Source organism: Triticum aestivum, chromosome 7B (assembly GCF_018294505.1).
Source record: "Triticum aestivum cultivar Chinese Spring chromosome 7B, IWGSC CS RefSeq v2.1, whole genome shotgun sequence".
Lineage (NCBI taxonomy): Eukaryota > Viridiplantae > Streptophyta > Magnoliopsida > Poales > Poaceae > Triticum > Triticum aestivum.
This window is the reverse complement of record NC_057813.1, coordinates 605,178,589-605,198,475: the sequence shown is the minus strand read 5'-3', so window position 1 is coordinate 605,198,475 and position 19,887 is coordinate 605,178,589. Positions and strand designations below refer to the sequence as shown.

Below are 19,887 nucleotides of genomic sequence, written 5' to 3'. Positions count from 1 at the left end.
TTTTTGCCCGGACGCACTTCCTTGTGTGTGAAGATGTAGCTGGTGGGCCCTAGCAGTCAGGGGGGCGAATCGTTTTTTTTGCCCGGACGCACTTCCTTGCGTGCGAAGGTGTCGTTGGTGGGTCCCAGCGGTTAGGGGGGCGAATCATTTTGTTTTTTTTGCCCGGACGAACTTCCTTGTGTGTGAAGATGTAGCTGGTGGGTCCCAGCAGTCAGGGGGAAACATTTTTTTCGTGAAATACAGTGGCCCGTCTGGTGGGTCCCAGCTGTCAGGTGGAGGAATCATTATTTTCCGCGTAATAAGGAGCCACTTCCTTGCTGCGGCCGTGGACCCAGCTGTCAGCCTCTCCACGTATAGTCCACGTCCGATGGAAGTCGTTCCTTGACCACTTTGACCACGCCGCGCCGAGAGCACCAGGGCGGTGGACGACGGCGAGGCCTAGGAAGGGGACGACGGGGAGCCGGGGAAGACGCGGCAGTGGAAGCCCGCACGGAGAGGAGTACGAGGGTTCACTGGTTCGGCTGCGGTGTGAGGCTGCCGTCGCCGCAGGGCCTGGCCAGCGGTGGGAATAGTAGGGGGCAGTGAGGCCTCCGCGGCAGCACAGCCGGCCACGGGAGGCAGGAGCATGCGGCACGACCGGCGCTGCTTTGGGCGGCTGGAGCAAGAAGACCAGAGGTTGAAGAAGCACTACGGCCGTTGGATGGACATCGTACGGTCACTGGAGCTAGAATCGTTCATATTGACTAAAGTTGACAAAGGCCCCCGTCCCAGTCAACTTAGTAGGCCCACAAGTCAGCCTCCCACCATGGTGGGTCCCAGCTAGCAAGGGGAGTATTCATTTTTTTTGTGCGTAATAAGGAGGCACTTCCGGTGGGTCCGAGCTGACAGCGCGGGGAACGTTTTTTTCGCGAAATACGCTGGCCCGTCCGGTGGGTCCCAGCAGTAAGGGGGGAAACGTTTTTTTTCGCGAAATAAGGTGGCCCGTCCGGTGGGTCCCTGCTGTCAGGTGGAGGAATAATTATTTTGCGCGTAATAAGGAGGCACTTCCTTGCGGCCGCCTGGACCCAGCTGTCAGCCTCTCCATGTACAGTACTCTTCCGATGGAAGTCGGTCGTTGACCACGTTGACCACGCCGCGCTGAGAGCACCAGGGCGGTGGTTTGGACGACGGCGAGGCCTAGGAAGGGGACGACTCGGAGCCGAGGAAGACGCAGCAGTGGTAGCCCGCGCGAAGAGGAGTACGAGGGTTCACTGGTTCGGCTACGGCGTGAGGCTGCCGTCGCCGCAGAATAACATGGGGTGTGGTGAGTAGAGGGATACCCTGGGCCAGCGGTGGGAGTAGTAGGGGGCGGTGAGGCCTCCGCGGCATCACAGCCGGCCACGAGAGGCAGGAGCACGCGGCACGACCGGCGCTGCTTTGGGCGGCTGGAGCAAGAAGACCAGAGGTTGAAGAAGCACTATGGCCGTTGGATGGACATCGTACGATCACTGGAGTTAGAATCGTTCATATTGACTAAGTTGACAAAGCCCTCCGTCCCCGTCAACTTAGTTGGCCCACAAATGATCCTCCCACTATGGTGGGTCCCATCTAGCAGGGTAGGTATTCATTTTTTTGTGCGTAATAAGGAGGCACTTCCTTGCGTGCGAAGATATAGCTGGTGGGTCCGACATGTCAGCGGGGGGAACGTTTTTTTCGCGAAATACAGAGGCCCTTCCGGTGGGTCCCAGCTGTTAGGTGGAGGAATCATTATTTTGCGCGTATAGTCCACGGCCGATGGATGTCGTTCGTTGACCACGTTGACCAGGCCACGCCAAGAGCACCATGGTAGTGGACGACGGCGAGGCCTAGGAAGGGAACGACACGGATCCAGGGAAGACTCGGCAATGGTTGCCCACGCGGTGGGGAGTACAAGGGTTTACTGGTCCGGTTGCCGTCACCGAAAAATAACAGGAGGTGTGGGTGAGTAGAGGAATGGCCTGGCCAGCAATGAAGTAGGGTGGGGCGGTGCGGCATGTGCGGCAGCACAGCCGGCCACGAGAGGCGGGAGCAGGCAGTCCCAGCCGGGCTGGTTTGGGCGGCTGGAGCAAGAAGATCAGATATTGGAGAAATAGCACGGTTAGTTGACAAAGCCAAAGTACACGTCAACCTAGTAGACCCACAAGTTAACCTCCAAATCTGTCCCAAACAGCATACAACCCGAAATTTCTAGCCGGATTCAAATTAATTTTAAATCTAAATATACCTTAATTTAAATTCAATGAAATTTTACCAGAACAAAAACAATGAAATTTAAAATATCAAAATCCGAAAAAAATAGTATTTGGGAACTAATTGCCTGTTTGCTGTATTTTTTCATTTTACAACCCATTTATAATTACTTATAGCCCATTTCTTATTACTTATAGCCCATTTTCTGGGCAAAATGCATCCCTCCTCGTCTTGAAAGATTTCCGGCCCAGCAGGGCGTAGAAAAGTAAGTAGGCCTATGTTGGTTATTCTGTAAAAAACATAATAGCTGGCTAGCCATTTTTCAGAAAGGAAAAAAACAAACTGGACTGGTCATGTGCTAAACATATGAAATAAAAGCCTGGGCTAGACGGGCCACGGGTCCCGCACAACTCAGTTGATACCCTTCTCCGTCCCGAAAAAAACAAAATTACTGCGCGCGCTGTTGGGTCCCTACTGTCATCCTCACCATGTATAGTCATCTCCTTATTCCTCTTGGTTGTTGATCATGTTGACAACACCGGAGCGCGGCGCCACGGCGAGCGCGGAGGACGATGGTGAGGCCTCGGACGGGAACGAACAGGAGCCGGGGAAGATCATAGCCAGCCGTGGGAGGCGGGAGCAGGCGGTCCCGCCGGCGCTGGTTTGGTTTTGGCGGCTCGAGGAAGAAGAGACTGAAGAAACGCGACAGACGTTGAATGTCAATCGAATGGTCAAGGTTGGCACAATCGTTTTTTGACTAAGCGGACACCAAGTAGCATACTTTTTTATATATAGGAAGAAAACTGCGAGGAAAATGCGTTCGTCTGCCGTCCTCCTCACAGGGAACGTTCACCACATAAGTGACTAGCACCCTTGGTTTTCAACTGAGAGGTCTTGGGTTCGAGTCCGAGGAACTCTCAATTTTGTCCTCCTTCCTTCCTCGCAAAAAAAGGGAAAGAAAATCAAAGACTTGGGAAGGCGTACAGAACAAGCTAGTGTACCAGTAAAGAGACGTTGCCGAGTTTTAGAAAAAAGAAAGACGTGCTCCTGTAGCTGGTTCGAATCCAAACCTAGACTATGACTATATATGGTGCTATGCTACTCTGCAAGTAATGAAACTGACATATCCAACGTTCGCTTCTCCTCTTCTCTACTTACTCTGCCTAGCATCAGAAGCTCTGGCCGCAGCAACCATGTCCGCTGGCTGCTCGTCCACCTGCTCTTCAGCAGGCAACAACCAGATATGCGCCAAGTCGCCACCCGTACCATCGCCTGTGGGTCTCATCACACCCCCGCCGGCACGCGCACCGCAGCCGATTGCTCATCGCAACCCGCTGCCGTTGGTGTGGTGCCACTGCTGCAAATCACGCAGAGTCATCCGTCGCGTCTCAACCACAATCCGCAACCCTGGCCGAGTCTTCTACAAATGCCCGAATCATGGGGTAATAATATGTTTAAGTGTTGTTCTGCTGCTTTCAGTTGCTGATTTTTTTAATAGTTTGGTTGATGATCTTCCAATTTGATTCGTGCAGAAAAGGGAAGATTCGTGTGATTTGTATTTCTGGGAAGTTGCTGATGTGGGGAATGCAACTACGCTGATTATTTGGTTAGCCGAGGAATCCCAATACCAGCAGGTTGGGGTGTTGGACAAGTAACTGAAGGAACGACAGAAGAGGAAGATGCAGAGCAGAAGGTTAAAGATGCAGTTCCTCTGATCATGGCCAAGCAACAGCTGCTGAACGGCCTTGACAACAATGAGGAGATGAAAGAGCTTGTGAAGATAATGGGCAAAATCGATGTGCTCTGTAGGATGATTGTCTCTTTATTTGCAGTGTATGTAGCACTCGTGATGTATTCAGTGGCTACGACATGAGCACTTTGCTGAAACTAGTAATGAATGAAACCTGTGTAGCAGGCTGGGCGTAGTGTTGTGAACATCTAATGATTTCTATTAACGGAAATCAGGGGGTATCCCCTTTTGCTCATATAAATAAATAGATAGCAGAGGCCCTGTCGGGTCAGCTTTGTTCTCATTCGAAGACGTCGAGCAAATTGCAGTCCAACAGCAAACTATGTCATCAAATTCAAGTTTCACAGCCAAATATGAGTACAACTAAACAACAATGTCATCATGTTTTAGTTGTCATACAATCACCAAACACAAATCAGCATACATAACAAGTGATGTTCTCACAGCAAAATACTAAACAACATGTTCATCAGGTTTCAGTTGTCATAGCAAACACAATTTCACATAGTAGATAAAAAACGTCTTCTGACAGGCAAATACGACAAAAGCAATGTAATCATCATCCGCAGCAGCAGCGTCAACATCTTCGCCATGTGTATCAGTCTGAATCGTAATTCCCCATGGTGTCATCTTCTTCTTCGTCCTCAACGTCCTCGAACGTTGGCTTCTTCTTGATCAACTCTTGTATGTCCACAGCACGACAGGCAATCTTTTCGCCGGCGTCATTGACGTGATGGTTCTCAAAGATATTAGGAACATCTGTGTTATCTTGTACATCAGGAGCAGTGTAAGCATCATCTTGTTGTGCAACTTCATTAAACGAATTCCTCTGCTCAAACCTTTGCAATACTCTCCAGTCATCGCTACGTGCAAATGTGTCTTCCAAGAAAAATATCTGTGTTGCTTGATTTGCCAAAATAAAAGGCTCGTTGGTCTGGTACGCCGCCTTGACATTGATGGATTTGAAATAATCATCAGCTCTGGGTTTTGCGATCCTGGAAAACAGGTTATACCAACGACAGCACAACAGAACCACACACCGATGATCCTCGAAACTGGAGATATACTGCAACTGAACAATGTCTGTTATGTTAGCATACATTTCAGTTGTCTCTTTGTCATACGTATCCGTGCTCATGATGGCACTGTTTTGTGTCTTCCTGCCTTCGTCTCGTGCAAGGGTGTTGTAGCGCACATCTCCAACAACGCAAGATTCATAATGTCTTACCCGAGTATCAGGACCCATTGCTAGTGAGTAAAGGGCATCATCAACTGCCTGCCCATCCTCCCGCATCTTCTTAACCTATGGTTAGAAAATAGACAAGCTGATCATCTTATGTACTCAATATATTAAAAAAACTGACAGTGCACTTCAAAAGCTTACATGGTTCTTGAACCATTTCGCAAATCCTGCCATAACCAGTTTGTCAATGTTTCTTGGATTTTGCGGCAGTAACTCCTCTTTGTAGATGCTGCACAACATAGTGATCGCGTCAAACATCTAAATATATAAGAATGTGCTGCAAGTTTAGTAGATTACGATGTATAAGCTGCAGTACTGCACTTACTTGATATAAGGTAGTATCTCAGGACAGTTATTCAACACATACCAAACCATTTTGTCCAAATCTTTAGGTTTGTCCTCTTGTCGACTCTTCCCTGTAACTCGAACAGAATAATCGAAAACATTGAGCCCGGGATTGTCTTCACCCACCTCTTTGCTAAGCTGATCAGCTGTTTCAATGTATTTTGAGCAGAATGTCAACGCTTCTGTAGCAATGTAGGCCTCTGCAATGGAACCCTCGGGTCTAGCTCTGTTCCTAACATAGCCCTTGAAAGTGCCTAGCCGCCTTTCAATAGGGTACATCCAGCCATACTGTACTGGACCTCTAAGTAGTGCCTCATCAGGTAGATGAACAGCCAAATGCACCATCACATCAAAGAAGGCTGGAGGATATATCTTCTCAAGGTCGCATAGGATAGTTGGTATCTTGTCTCTAAGACGCTCCAAAGCATCTATCCTGATATTTCTACTGCAGAGTTCCCTGAAGAATTGTCCCAACTCTGCAACTGCTCTGTATAAGTCAGGGCGGCCCAATCCTCTAAGGATAACAGGTAAAACCCTTTGAAGTAGGACGTGGCAGTCATGAGTTTTCAACCCTTGTACCTTGTTTCCATCTGCACTGACTCTCCTTTCAGGGTTGGAAGCAAATCCATGTGGGAATCTCACACGTGACAGGACCTCGCAGAATTCTTTTCTTTTTACCTTGTCCAAGACGTACACAGCTGGTGCCATATCCCGTGGTTTACCTTCATCTTGCACCTGCAAATCCTTTCTGATACCCAGGTGTGTCAAATCAATCCTAGATTTTAAGGTATCTTTCGTCTTGCCTTCAATGTTAAGAAGTGTGCCGATAATGCTGTCACATATATTTTTCTCGATGTGCATCACATCAAGATTATGCCGCAGATCCAAATCTTTCCAATACTCCAAGTCCCACAAAGTGGACCTGCGGGTAAACAATAATCTCTCTTCTACCGTGCCACGCTTCCTTTTCCCGCTACCATTACCAGGATGGTTTCCTGGTGTAATATGCCTGACCTTCTCTAATTCCACTTGCAACTCATCGGCGGTGAGCCTCTTTGGCGCATCACGGTTTTCATGCTTTGCATTGAACACATGTCTTCGGTATTTTCTAGGATGCGGCTTGTCCTTGGCAAGGAAACGGCGGTGTCCAATGTAACAGATCTTGCTAAGTATTGCGTATGACAGCGGATTCCTGTCACAGCGAACACATGCATTGTAACCATGTGTCGTTCGCCCTGACATAGTGCCCAAAGCCGGATAATCATGGATGCACCAAATTACAACAGCACGCAGAAAGAAATCAGCTGGTGGGCTGCTATATAGGTCTCGAGTGAGAACACCCTTCCATAGCTGTTGAAGTTCCTCCACAAGAGGCTCCATGAACAAATCAAAATCCTTTCCAGGACTTTTTGGACCTGGGATGAGCAAGGCCATCATGTAGTTTGATTCTTTGGTGCAGACATTTGGAGGCATGTTGTAAGGGATAACAAGCACTGGCCACATGCTATATGTGGCGCTCTGGTGGCCAAATGGGTTAAATCCATCTGAAGCTAAGCCAAGTCTAATGTTTCTCGGGTCAGCAGCAAACTCTTTGTGTTTATCATTGAAGCTTTTCCACTCACTACCATGAGATGGATGGCTCATTACATTCTGATCTCTGTACTCCTGGTTCCTAGAATGCCACAGTACATCCTCTCTTGTTTCAGCATCATGAAACAACCTCTGCAATCTTGGTGTAATTGGAAAATGTCTCAGAACATTATGAGGAACCCTCTTCACAGCATCGCCATCTTTCCATCTTGATGATTTGCATTTCGGGCATTCACTTAAGTTGGCATAATCCTTCCGGAACAGAACACAATTATTCTTACAAACATGGATCATATCATATCCAATTCCAACTGCACGAAGGAAATTCTTCATTTTACTGTAGGTGTGTGGCAGCTCAGACGCATCTGGGAAAGATTTGCGGAAAGCAGCCAACATCGCATCGAATGATTTGTTGGTCATCCGCTCAGATGTCTTCACCTGAAGAAAGGTGACCATAGCTGAGAATACTGACAGCTTATTTCCTGGGGTGACAGCAACGTTGCATTGTTCCAACATGCGGGCCCACCGTTTTTCTTCTGCAGGTGAAAGTTCACGGAATGCACGAGCATTTCGTAGCATTGTTTCAATGTTGGTCAAACTCACTGGCTCCGCCACCACCACCTCCTCCTCCTCTTCCACCTGAGCATCAGGCAGATCAAGATGGTGATCTGCTGCTTCCACGTAGTCAATAACATTGACGTTCACAGCTTCACCATGATGAACCCACCTAGTATATGTGACCGACATCCCATACAAGTGTAGATGATTTTGCACAGTTGACTGGGGTCTTGTAACTGAATTCATACAACTGCTACACGGGCAGAGCACATCTGATTTCGGACCACCGTACTCAGCTCTGATAAAGTTCATGAAGTTTTCAACCCCCTCGACATATGCAGCGGAGAATCTTCGAGCAGAAGTTATCCAAGTCATGTCCATCTGTTAGACATAAAATTAGTTCTTCTACTAGATATTATAAGAAAAACATATATGCTTTTTTATGAAGTCCAGAAAAAAATACCTAGGTCGATGTCTAAAGCTATGGCAAGATATTTGGACGAGCAGATCTAAGTAACGAAATATATGTAAAGCTAATTCAGCAAACAGATTTGAGTGCTAAATTATGGCAGGCTGTTTCAGCAGTCAATGAGGCCGAGCACACAGCCATCGAACTATCGAAGGCCATCGCAGCAACAAAGATCGAGTATAAAACGGTGTAGAGCTATTTCACCTAACAGATTGGCTACTAGACCATGGCAATCTATGTCACAATAAATATATGGCAGGATATTTTAGCAACTAATCGGCCTTGGCATGCCATCACAGCTAAGCAGATTGAGTGCAGAAGAGGGCAAGGAAGCTTCTTAAGCAGAGCATATTGACAGTAAACTACTTCGGCAAACAGTGCGATTAACAGCATCTATCAGCTAACATTCAGCGCTACACCGACATGAACGGGGCCTCAGTCTAGAATGCGCGTATCATGGGAGAAGCTGACCGCCATGCGTCTCCACACGAATGTCGCCAGCGGTGGCGGCGCTGATCGCCGTGCGCCTCCACAAGAACGTAGCCAGAGGTGGCGGCATGGCTAGAGGACAGTAGTCTACGAGAGCGTACTATGGGAGCGAGAGGATCGCCATGCGTCCCCTCGACGAACCGCGGTGCCGACGTATCGGCGCGGCGGGGAGGGCGGCTTTGGCGGAGCGAATGGAGTGGAGGGGGACGGGGGGGGGGGGGAGAGGGGAATATTTGGCCGAAGGGCGGTTGAATCGAATTTGGGGGGAATTTTTGTGTGTGGGGGGGGAGGATTTTCGCGCGGTGGGCGGGGGGGGGGGTTTGGCGCATGGTCTGTTTCTCCAAGTGCAGTCCCACGTGTCAATGAAGAGGCAAGCCGAAGCGCGTTCCGTTTGCGTGAGCCGTGTGCAGACCGAACGTGTGTGGGGTGCAATGCGACCGCGACAGGAGTGTTGTGAGTGTACCGTCTTTTTTCCTTTTAAACTAGGTGCTTCGCCCCCTCAAAAAAAATGTTGCTTCGCGCGATCCATCGATACTACTACTACTAGTAATACGGTAATCCCGACTAAAACGGTGCGGCCGGTTCTTTTCCCGCGCGATATGCTGGGAGGTTGGCTTAGTTGGGTTTTTTTAGATTTGTCTCGGTTCAATAAAAAGCAGAGTTGGTGATGATGATGTGCCTGTCATCCTGCAATATAGGCCATTCGATCTATATCTAACGGATAGGAAGGAAACTATGACAATTTACCTGCAATCCTCTCCACATTTGCAGATAAGGCTTTCCCTCGTTCATCATTTTCTCCCACAAGATCTTGATCTTCCGTGCAACGCACGGGCATCTTGCTAGTACTCCTACAATATGTATATTATTGTGAAAGTTCATATACACCGGCTGAGATTAATGCAAACACGGTAGATTTTCATTACATTTCGAACTTTTATAAGACAAAAAAATAAAAGAAACCCGACCCTAAACCTATTCTACGGCGGCGATCGACGTCCTCCATCTGCGATCTGTATGTACGGGGGCGGGGTTCAAGACCCGTGAAGTGAAGGTGCGGTCTCCGGCGAGGAAGAGTAGAACACGGGATACGGACCGGCCAGTTGGCACACCATGCCCTGCCACCTCCCATGCCCTACTCATCCTCGGAGGAGTCCCCGACCTCGGCGGTGCCGGACGCTGGACGATGTCAAGTAGGACGCGTGGCTGACGGTGCTCCCGTCGTCGGCCGCCAGCGTGGCCACCGCTTTGTGCGGTCGCGTCCGAGTCCGGCTATGCCGCTATTGCATTGCGAGAGGCGACTTGAGCGAGGGCGGCGACCTCGAGCTTCATCCCCAAAGACAAGCTCTCTCGCAGAGCATTCGCACTTGCGGTCATGGCGGATGTGGTGCCAGGTAGGAGGACGATGCACTATGGTGTGGAGGTTAGCTGGACGTTGCCGCTTTAAGTAGCGCATTCCGGTGAGGCCAAGTGTCCGGATGCGTCATTAAGTCACCGGAGTTGGTTCCTCGGGCACCGAGCCTCTTAACGACGACATACGAACGGACGTCATGAATGCGGGTAGCTGGCGCCGGCTGGGAACGCACTGCGCGACGGCGCGAGGGACGAGGGCTTTGGTGTGCCAGGGTAGTCAGCTGCGGTCGTGGAAACGTTGGAGATGCCTTTTCTCAAATGCGATCCCCGCATGTCATTGAAAAAGCAAGACGACCCGGCATGATCTCAGGTCGAGAGGCTGCAGTTGGGCGCGCTACACCAATCCGCGGACGCGTCACGACACCCCGTGCATCCTCGACGAGCTGGGTGTTGGGGTGTGTTTGGATTGTGGCCAAAGTGCACCTTACCAAAATTTTGTTCATGACCCAAAGACTAGTCTTTGTTTGGATGGTTGCCATTTCTTTGGCATGCCAATGAACTCTAGAAAACTCTAGTTCATTTTTCTTGCCAATGTCAGCCAAATCATGGGCAACCAATACCTCAACCAAAATTTTGGCTACCCAATGCTTTGATGGGGCAACCTTGGGCACAAACCAAACATACCGTTGGTCGTGCCACAGCACAAACGCCACCCTCGGCACACTGAAACCGACCGTGTCTATCGATGATATGAGCGTGTCACTCACCGCGGTCGCCGTGTCCAGAGGCGGTGCTAGAGCTGCGCCCCGTTGTTGGCCCCAACGACCCACATGAATGGTTGTCGGTGGCGAGGAGGTCATGGGCCAGCTCCTCCATTGGACTAGTCCGCGCTACGTCGTCCCGATGGGTGTGCCCCACATGTCAGTTTCCCTGTTTTCCCGGCCATATTCGAGCGTTAGTGCTCCGCGTTGCGCATTAGGCCTTTCACTATGTAGGCCAAGCGAGACAACTTATTGTTTATTTGAGTCGTTCAAGTGTAATCATGTGGCGTTTGCTTATTTCTCATTCCTCTCCAACCCTCTTCTCCATCGATCATGTCGCCCTCCAGTCGAGTCCATCCTCCCGCATGCCTCATTTGAACATTCTGCCGAGTATCATTCGCATGTACCCACCCTAGTCCTTTTTCAATAGATCTTCGGACCCCGAGATAAAATCGAGAGGGAACGAGTGGGGGCACGTGATACCTAAGGCGGATTCAAAATTTTGAACCGGTGATCATGGCATCCGCAAATCATATATAAAGGGTATTCAATGTTTGTTTCGTTTTTGAACGTACAATATACTCCCTCCTATCCTTTCAACTTTACATATAAGTTTTATGTGTAGTCAAAGTATCTCTACTATGATAAAAAGGTATCAACATTCAACGCCCAATCAATATTGTTAGATTCGTACGTACTCCTAGATTTGCACTCGAGATGGTTTCCAATTTGACTATTGACAAGATTAATAGTACTCCTTTCACATAGGTGGGTAAGTCATCTTAGGCTGTGCACCGTGACCAAGGAGGAGGGGAAAACGAGAGACATTAATGTTTTTTGCTAATTAATAGTATTGCATGCAATAAACTAACCACTGCATGTCATGTTTGATAGTCTCAGATCATTAAAAGCATGCACACCCTCATCTCTTATTGGTTCATATGTCAAGAAACAAGAAACGAGGTAGAAGTTAATGCACCGCGCCTACGTGTTTTGGGATTATTTGGTTTTCGTAAGATGACTTACACACCTAGAAGGAGGGAGTACATGAGATGTATAATGTGAAAATTATATAATTGAAAACTCCTTTCACATACGAAATTGACCATATGCTTTGTGTAAGTTGCATGTCATATATTATTACTTTAACATTTGGTCAAAGTTAGCCTCGAAAAACGCATTAGACCCTGTATGCTTTGTGTAAGTTGCATATCATATATTATTACTCTAGCATTTGTGTAAGTTGCATGTCATATATTATTACTCTAACATTTGGTCAAAGTAGTATAGTGGAAGTGGATCCTCTGACGTAGGTATCCCTGCCTTACCCTCCCTTTCGGTCACTTACTAGCGGACCCCATGCTTGCTAGGCCATGCATGTCAGTTACACAATGGGTTCGGCCACGTTAGGGGATCCTCATCCGTAGTATACTCCATCTGTTTTTATTTACTCCGCATAAAATGGAGGGAGTGGTGGTATAATAAATGATGTGGGTGGGGGAGGGGGAGGGACGTCGATTTGCTCTCAACTGCGGTCCCAAAAGCAAGCGAAAATGCAAGACGAAGCGCGTTCCATTCGGTGAGCGACATGGAGGGTCCAGCGTGCTGGGCTGCAATGCGAACGCGATAAGAGCGATGTACAGTCAAAACCAATTGACCGGTCGTCACCGGAACCACTATTCATACTAGAACCTTCACTACACCATGAAATTGTATTCCCTACGGACGTATGTTGGAAAAAGTCAGTATTGCCGACCGACCGTGACGTGAGAAAACTTCTAATAGACAATTTGTTGGAAAATCACGTGAACAGTGAGTGACTGTCGGTCGGAAATAGTACGAAATTTGTTGTCGAATCATCGGTCGGGAAACGTCGTATGTCCATCAGCCCGTCGGTCGGTAAATAATGCCGACCCACAGTTCGTGGCAAATTGGCCAACGCGGGCTACAGAAATCTTTTAGCGCGAATATTTTGGCCCAAGCCCACGAACGCTCAGATCTAGATAAGGTGTACCACGCACGCAGCCAAATCCCTAATTCCCCTTCTCCTTCTCCTTCGATTCCCCACACCCGCCGCCGCCGGGCTCTCCACCGCGCCTCCGCGCTCCACCACGGCGTTGGCCTCTCCCTCGCGCCCCCGCGTCTCTACTCCACGCTGTCGACCTCTCCACCGCGCCGGCCACCTCTCCACCTACTCCAGAGGAGCGTTGCCCTGCGGAATGGCGTGACGGCCGTGGCGGCGCACGTCCCGGAGGTGCTGCTGCTCGTGGTGTCCAATCCCGTCGACGACCTCACCTACCTGGCCTGAAAGCTTTCAAGCTTCCCGGCGAGCAGCGTCGGCGGCTCCGGCACCAACCTCCACTCCTCCAGGTTCCGGTTCCTTATCAACCAGCTCCACGTCAACACCCAGGACGTGTAGGTAACTAACTGGATCCTGAATCCTGATCAAGACTTGTGCCCTCACTCGATATTCTAGGATGATGCATGGCTGGACATAGAAAATGGACTGCTTAAAAATTATGTGTGATTAGTAACTAAATGTATATAGAAAATGGTTGGGACAACTCTGCTGGAATATAAATGTAGGGCATTATTTACTTATAGAACAATTATGTGGTAGTGTTGGTCTTGCTGTCAATATTTATACAGGACAAAAGCAGAACTTCGATCCAGTAAGTAAAACGCGTAATTGCTATATGTGTACAATTGGTTCCATGCCGGATCCATGTAAAAGAACACCTAACAGATCAATTGAGAAAGTATCATTGTTTCCTTGCTTATTTACTGAAACTGAATCTCTTCCAGTGCAGTTAGGGCAACAATTTAATTCTGATAATCATTTTCAGTTTGAGAAGTTTCTGTTTTTAAATGCTTCTTTTAAAGGACCATGTTCAAATGACTAACCTGTGTTTTGTGCCCAGGCTATTTAACTTATTTCTTGATTAAGGTGTTGATGGGCTGTAACTATTTGCCACTCTGAAAATATAACACTTTTGTGCCCAGGCTATTTAACTTGTTTCTTGATTAAGGTGTTGATGGGCTGTAACTATTTGCCACTCTGAAGATATAAAGTGTTATTTCTTCAGGTATCGTATCACTGAGGTAAGACGATGAGAAGAATCCACACTGATGTCATTTTTTGCACAGTAAAATTACTTTCTGGTACACATATCTCATTATTAGATGTGGATATGTTTTCTATTGATACTTCCATCTGACAATACAAAAGAAAGCTATGTAGCTTCCATCACATTTGTTTTCTCCGCCAAGAAGAAAATGTAGCTCTGAGCACTAACCTATCTATGCAGGCACCCTCCCATGCACCTGCAAGCATGAATGAAGGACGTGTTTTGAGGTCTAGTGTAACACAAGATCATGATCATGTAGATCACGCGCATCAGCCTTCCAAAGTAAGCCATCCTGCTGTGTCAAAACTGTAGTATATTCATCCACACATTTTCATTTTTGGGTGGAAAGTAAATATAGGTAGAACATGAAGCAGTACAAACACGACTTGCTGAAGTCAGTGATATAGATTCTATTCTGTTCTAAAAATAGAACATTTAAACCACATGTGTGCTTTATGTGATTGCTTAGTTCCTGCCTGGTTTTCCTTTTTTACATTCTTCTTAAATTACTAAACCTTCTAGTTCTGTTATCTGGGCTAGACCTCCACATGTGTTTTATGTGATGGTTTAGTTCCTAGGTTATCTTGAAATTTGGAACTTCAACCCCCCCCCCCCCCCCCCAACTGTTGGTGAGTTCTTGCGGATTGCTTCAGTCTGCAACTAGATCTCCCTATCCTGCCCATCAAATCTGATTTACTACTGAGATGCAACTAGATTTATTTGTACAACTTCAGTTTTACGCTTAGTTATATTTATAACGGGGCATCATATTATTAACTATTTTTTTCATTCTCTATATACTGAACGAAAACAAGGTATTTTATGTTTTTATTCTCTGAATTGCACAAGTGGCATGCAACTGTTTCTATTCATTTTATTATCTAGAAGCAACAGCAAGGATATATCATACATGAGGGTACATAAAGGCCAGCTAGGAAATAGATTAGCTTTGAACACCAAAGTCAAGAATCTACTTTTGTAACTAGACTTTTTGTGTTGAACATCTCTCCTAGACTGAGATTTTTTGATAAAGTCAAAAAAATTGCTAAAAAAAAAGATGTGTTATGGGGTGGGAAACACAAAGTCTGAGATTCCTTGTTCTTGGTGCAGTGACTTTTTATTCCAGGTTTACAATCATTTACTATCTACAGGTAATAATCCAGAATGATTAGTATTTAGCTGAAAGAGATCAAGAAAAAAATTGCTCAACGGTTTGCTCAATTCTCGTGAAATTTGTAACTGGATTGCCACGGTTATTGTTGTGTATATTTGTTTCTTTCTAGAAACATAGGGGTTTTATGCCACCGTTCGCAGATACTGCCACAGATGTTGAGTGGCAACATGTTATTCCTTAGGTTCATGAAATGGAAAAAAAATCTTTTGAGTTTAAATTTTCTATATTACTGCATCAATTATGTAAGCAAATAAGTTCACCTTTGTTAGACCCCTCCAGCTATGTACTTTTGCTGCTACTAATCGTGAACTATATCAACATGGAGCATTCTAATTCTTCTGCATTGTTCTCTATCTCGACAACTACTGTAGTGTAGGCTAAAGCAATGACATGTATGATTGATGTAATTGCATCTCAATAGGAACTATTTGGTGCATAGTATATTGGTCCTAGCCTACTTGCTGTAAATGTCTGATTTTGATGGATTTTGTTTGGATTTGATTATACAATCAAGAATATTTACCCTTTTGAGCCATATTCAACAGGTATATCATCTAATACTAACGATTTCAATTATCATGGCGTATACAAGTCAAAACTAAATCCAGTAAATCTGTATATCTACTAAAAAGTCACAGTTATATATATTTAGCTTTCAGCTCAGTGTATATATATACTCCCTCCGTTTCTAAATATTTGTCTTTTTAGAGATTTCAAATGGACAACATGTACGGATGTATATAGACATATTTTAGAGTGTAGATTCACTCATTTTGCTTCGTACGTATTCACTTATTGAAATCTCTAAAAAGACAAATATTTAGGAACGGAGGGAGTATTTAACTTTCAGCTCACTGTATCCACTATCTGTAAAGTTGTATGTTTATTTTTTTGGAAACAAGTGTTGGAATATTGGCTGCTGGTACCTCTGTTTTCAAGGCGTCCCTAAGGCGTCGCCTAGGCGACGCTTAGGCGTCAGGGCGCCCTGCGAGGGCAAGGCGTCCACCTCGCCTTAGGTGGGTGTCTAAGGCGTCCGCCTTAAGCTATAAGGCGTCCGAGGCGTCTGCCTAGGCGTCCGAGGCGTTGCCTTAGTCCATTTTGGACGCCTTAGCTTGCCAGGCAGGCAGGGGAGCTGTTTTAGGCGGGAAACTGGAATCATGTTGGCGCCAACAGGTAAGAGGGGAGAAAGAGAGAGAGAGAAACAGCCCCCAATCCACACACTCCTCCCCCTCCTTCTCTTCAGTGGCTCCTCTCCAGCAGATCTGGTTCCTCCTCCTCTCCAGCAGCTCCTCCCCCTCCTCTCCAACGGTTCCTCCTCTCCAGCAGCTCCTCCTCTTCCTCCTGTCCAGCAGCTCCTCCTCATCCTCCTGTCCAGCAGCTCCTCCTCTGCAGTACAGCAACAACAAGCAAGAGCAACAGTAAGGTATACCTCCCTCTCCCTTCTCCCACACCCTCCTCTGCTCTCTTTCTTCTTTGCTGGACTGTTTTGTGCTAGCTGGTTGGTGGTTGCTCACTTGTCTCTTATAGTGGTTAGTGACTTTGAGAGTGGAGAGACATGAGAGAGCTGAGCTGGCCACCTTTATCCCTTTTGCTATGCTGGAATTATCTATTATTCTGTTTGTCTTATGTGGAATTATCTATTATTCTGTTTGTCTTATGTGGACCATTGCAGATTGCAGTTGCACTCATACTTGCTATCTTTCTTTCCACTTTTGTTTGCTGCCTCACTTTTATTTCTATTTTTTGTGGAATGTGCACTGGTAAGTGATACATTATTCTAACATATTTGTTCATGACTTCATGTTGATGCAGAATTCTGTTGGGGAGAAAAGCAAGTGCAAAGAGGATGGGGGCTCTACAACAATCAGTTGCAAGGTGTGTATGGCTGTATGCCTAGTTGCTTAATGCCTACCAAATTCTACTTAATTCTGTTGCTTACAAGTCTCTAAGGCGTCGCCTCGCCTTATGCCTCAGCGCTTAGGCAGTGAGGCGCCCCCCCAGCGCCTCGCCTCGCCTTACCGCCTTAAAAACATAGGCTGGTACCTATGCACAGTAACTAAGTATGTCCCCGGGAACACTAAATGCTCAGCAATCGGACAGAGAGCTTCTATGCCACATCCATGGCCACTACTGGGAGTTGATTGGTGGTCTTCATGTTCCGAAATGCTACTTTTATAGATTAGATAAGCGTATTCCTCATTTTGTGTTCTTGTGTGTGCATAATGCAGATATGAATTCTGGCTGCATTCAATTTCATAAACTAATTAAACATTCTAATAATTGAGACTTCTTTAACTTCTGTAGGAAGCAAACATAAGGACTGGACTCACAATGAACCATGAAGCCGGCGATCCGCGTCAACTGGATGCTTTAGCTTTCATTTTGTACAACCGATGTCTCATATTTGCGTCTTTTTGCTGTCATTTTGTAAACCTGATGTATGGTGTCTTGTCTTGGTGCTTAGAACAGACTGAAGTGTATGTATGTGACAATTAGTTAATGGAATAAAAATGGTTTGGTGCACATGATGTATGATGTCTTGATGGTTATGCTTAGAACACATGATCTATATGTATGTGACAATCAGTACCATATGCTAATTAAAATTGTGGTTGGCTGAACAAAATGTTGACGAATTATTGGCCGGGAAAAGAAAATGCCATCAGATTGTTGGTCGGCAAAACAAACACCATCAAATGGTTGGTTGGGAAAGGCTAACAACAGGCCCAACAAAATGTTGGTCGGGAAAGAATACCCATTCGATAGTCGGTCGGGAAAGGCCCATGGTTACCCCAATGGACTGTTGGTCGGGAAAGGCCCATGGTAGGCCCAATAGACTGTTGGTCGGGAAAAATACCCTTAGCCATCAAGCAGTGTGTCGGGAAAGATATGTCAGTCGGGAAAGGGTTTTCCCGTCTGGACTTTTCCTAACAGACATGATTGGTCGGCATTAGTCTTTCCCGACCGACTGTATGTCGGTGGAAGCTATATTTCCGACCAACCTAGCTGACGGGGATGTAGTGTTGTGGTGTAGTGCTTCGCTGCTCGGCCTACGCCAGCCACTGCCCTAAAACCACATCAAATCTCCAGCCCATTCCCCCACCTTTCGATCCCCTAGCCCGCATCAAGCGTCCCCTAGTTCGCCGGAAAGCCATGGTGCGCCGCAAGATCACTTACTACAAGATGTTGACGCCGGAGCGCCGCACAGAAATTGCGGCGGCGGTCGGTGCCACAGACCTCCGTTCCCAAGCTCGCCTGCGGTGGGCCAATCCCCGAGTTCTTTGGAGCCAAGCTACGAGGAGGAGGAAGCCGATCCAATGTTCACTGTGGAGGTCGCGGCGCAGAAGGCCCCCGATGGGTATGAGACGATGGACGTCGACTTCGTGCCGGCCTCCGACTCCCCCATGGTGCAGGCGGACCAGCGGTTCAACATGGCGATACTAAAGGAGGACCGGGAGGCAGAGGCTCAACTCGACGCGGAGCGCGCGCATGCCGCTGCCATCGAGGCTCTCTTGCAGGCGGAACCGGATGTCGTGGATGTGAACCGGGCGACGGAGGCTCAACTTGAGGCGGAGCGCGCGGATGCCGCTGCCATCGAGGCCCTCCTGCAGGCGGAACCGAACGTCCTGGACATGAACCGGGTGGCAGAGGCTTGACTCGACGCAGAGCGTGTGGATGCCGCTCTCATCGACGCCCTCCTGCAGGCGGAACCGGAAGTCCTGGACTTGAACCGGGCGGCAGAGGCTCGACTCGACGCAGAGCGCGCGGATGCCGCTCTCATCAACGCCCTCCTACAGGCGGAACCGGAAGTCCTGGACTTGAACCGGGCGGCGGAGGCTCGACTCGACGCGGAGCGCGCGGATGCCGCTGCCATCGAGGCCCTCTTGCAGGCGGAACCGGACGTCCTCGACTTGAACCGGGCTGTGCTCTCGTCCATGCAGAGTGCCTGCACGCTCCGCTTGAACCAGTAGCTGGAGGCCGAGGACAACCACGGTGCGGAGACACACGTCGGCAGCGACGGCTGGTTCGCGCCGGCAGCCAAAGACGACAAGGCCGTCTCTTTCCGCAAGCAGTGATAGTTTTTCTTTATGTTGTTGTTTTTTATTATTATGGATCTTTTGCTATGTAAAAACATACTATTTGTTATGCAAGTCGCCTGACTTGGGTCAGTCTATCATTTCAGGAGGTTGGATGAATATCCTACGTCTCCTAACCCTTCTTTCCTTCTTCCTCACCTCTTCTTCTTCCCCAATAGACCACCGCACGGGCCGTATGGATACTCCGGTTGGATAAACATACTCTATAAACGAAAATTATGTGTCAGCGATAGGATGACTGAGTTTGGTTTGTTCACATGCGACAACACGTGTCAGTGAGGGTGCGTTCCCTTGGTTGGGTTTGCGGCGTGTAGGAGCGACTGTGTGAGGGTGCGGTGCGACCGCGGCGTGCAGGAGCGACCGTGTGAGGGTGCGGTGCGACCGCGACAGCCGTGCGCAAGTGTACCTCCTTCTCATTTTGAAAACTTTAAGCAAGCTTGGCAAAAATGTGTGGCGAAGTTTGGCAATGCAAGGCCTAGACCCAAACAGCATAAGTACGTACGTACTAGGAGTACTAGTGTTAAAAAAGAAAGGCGGGGTTTTCCTTCGATACAAATCCTCGTTTCATGTGTCAATTAATGCGTATTTTTTTTCTCGAAAGACCAAAGAGCTAACCATCTCACTCCTCATCGCTTGATTAATGCAGCGCCATGCAAACAAACCTTCTCACTTCCGCATGCATACAGGGGATATTAATGTCCTTGGTTGCTAACCCCATCAAT

General features: G+C 47.6%; 2 long non-coding RNA genes across 2 annotated transcripts; one reads left to right on the top strand and one right to left on the bottom strand.

The window, feature by feature from the left end:
* The first annotated feature begins 12,743 nt into the window (after window positions 1-12,743).
* On the top strand, window positions 12,744-17,591 carry LOC123155671 (uncharacterized). Its single transcript, XR_006477563.1, has 4 exons — window positions 12,744-13,868; window positions 14,075-16,491; window positions 16,881-16,943; window positions 17,373-17,591. It is a non-coding gene; the product is annotated as an uncharacterized lncRNA (long non-coding RNA).
* LOC123155672 (uncharacterized) lies at window positions 15,917-17,366 on the bottom strand. Its single transcript, XR_006477564.1, has 2 exons — window positions 17,112-17,366; window positions 15,917-15,994 (listed from the first exon to the last, which is right to left on the bottom strand). It is a non-coding gene; the product is annotated as an uncharacterized lncRNA (long non-coding RNA).
* Window positions 17,592-19,887: the final 2,296 nt, after the last annotated feature.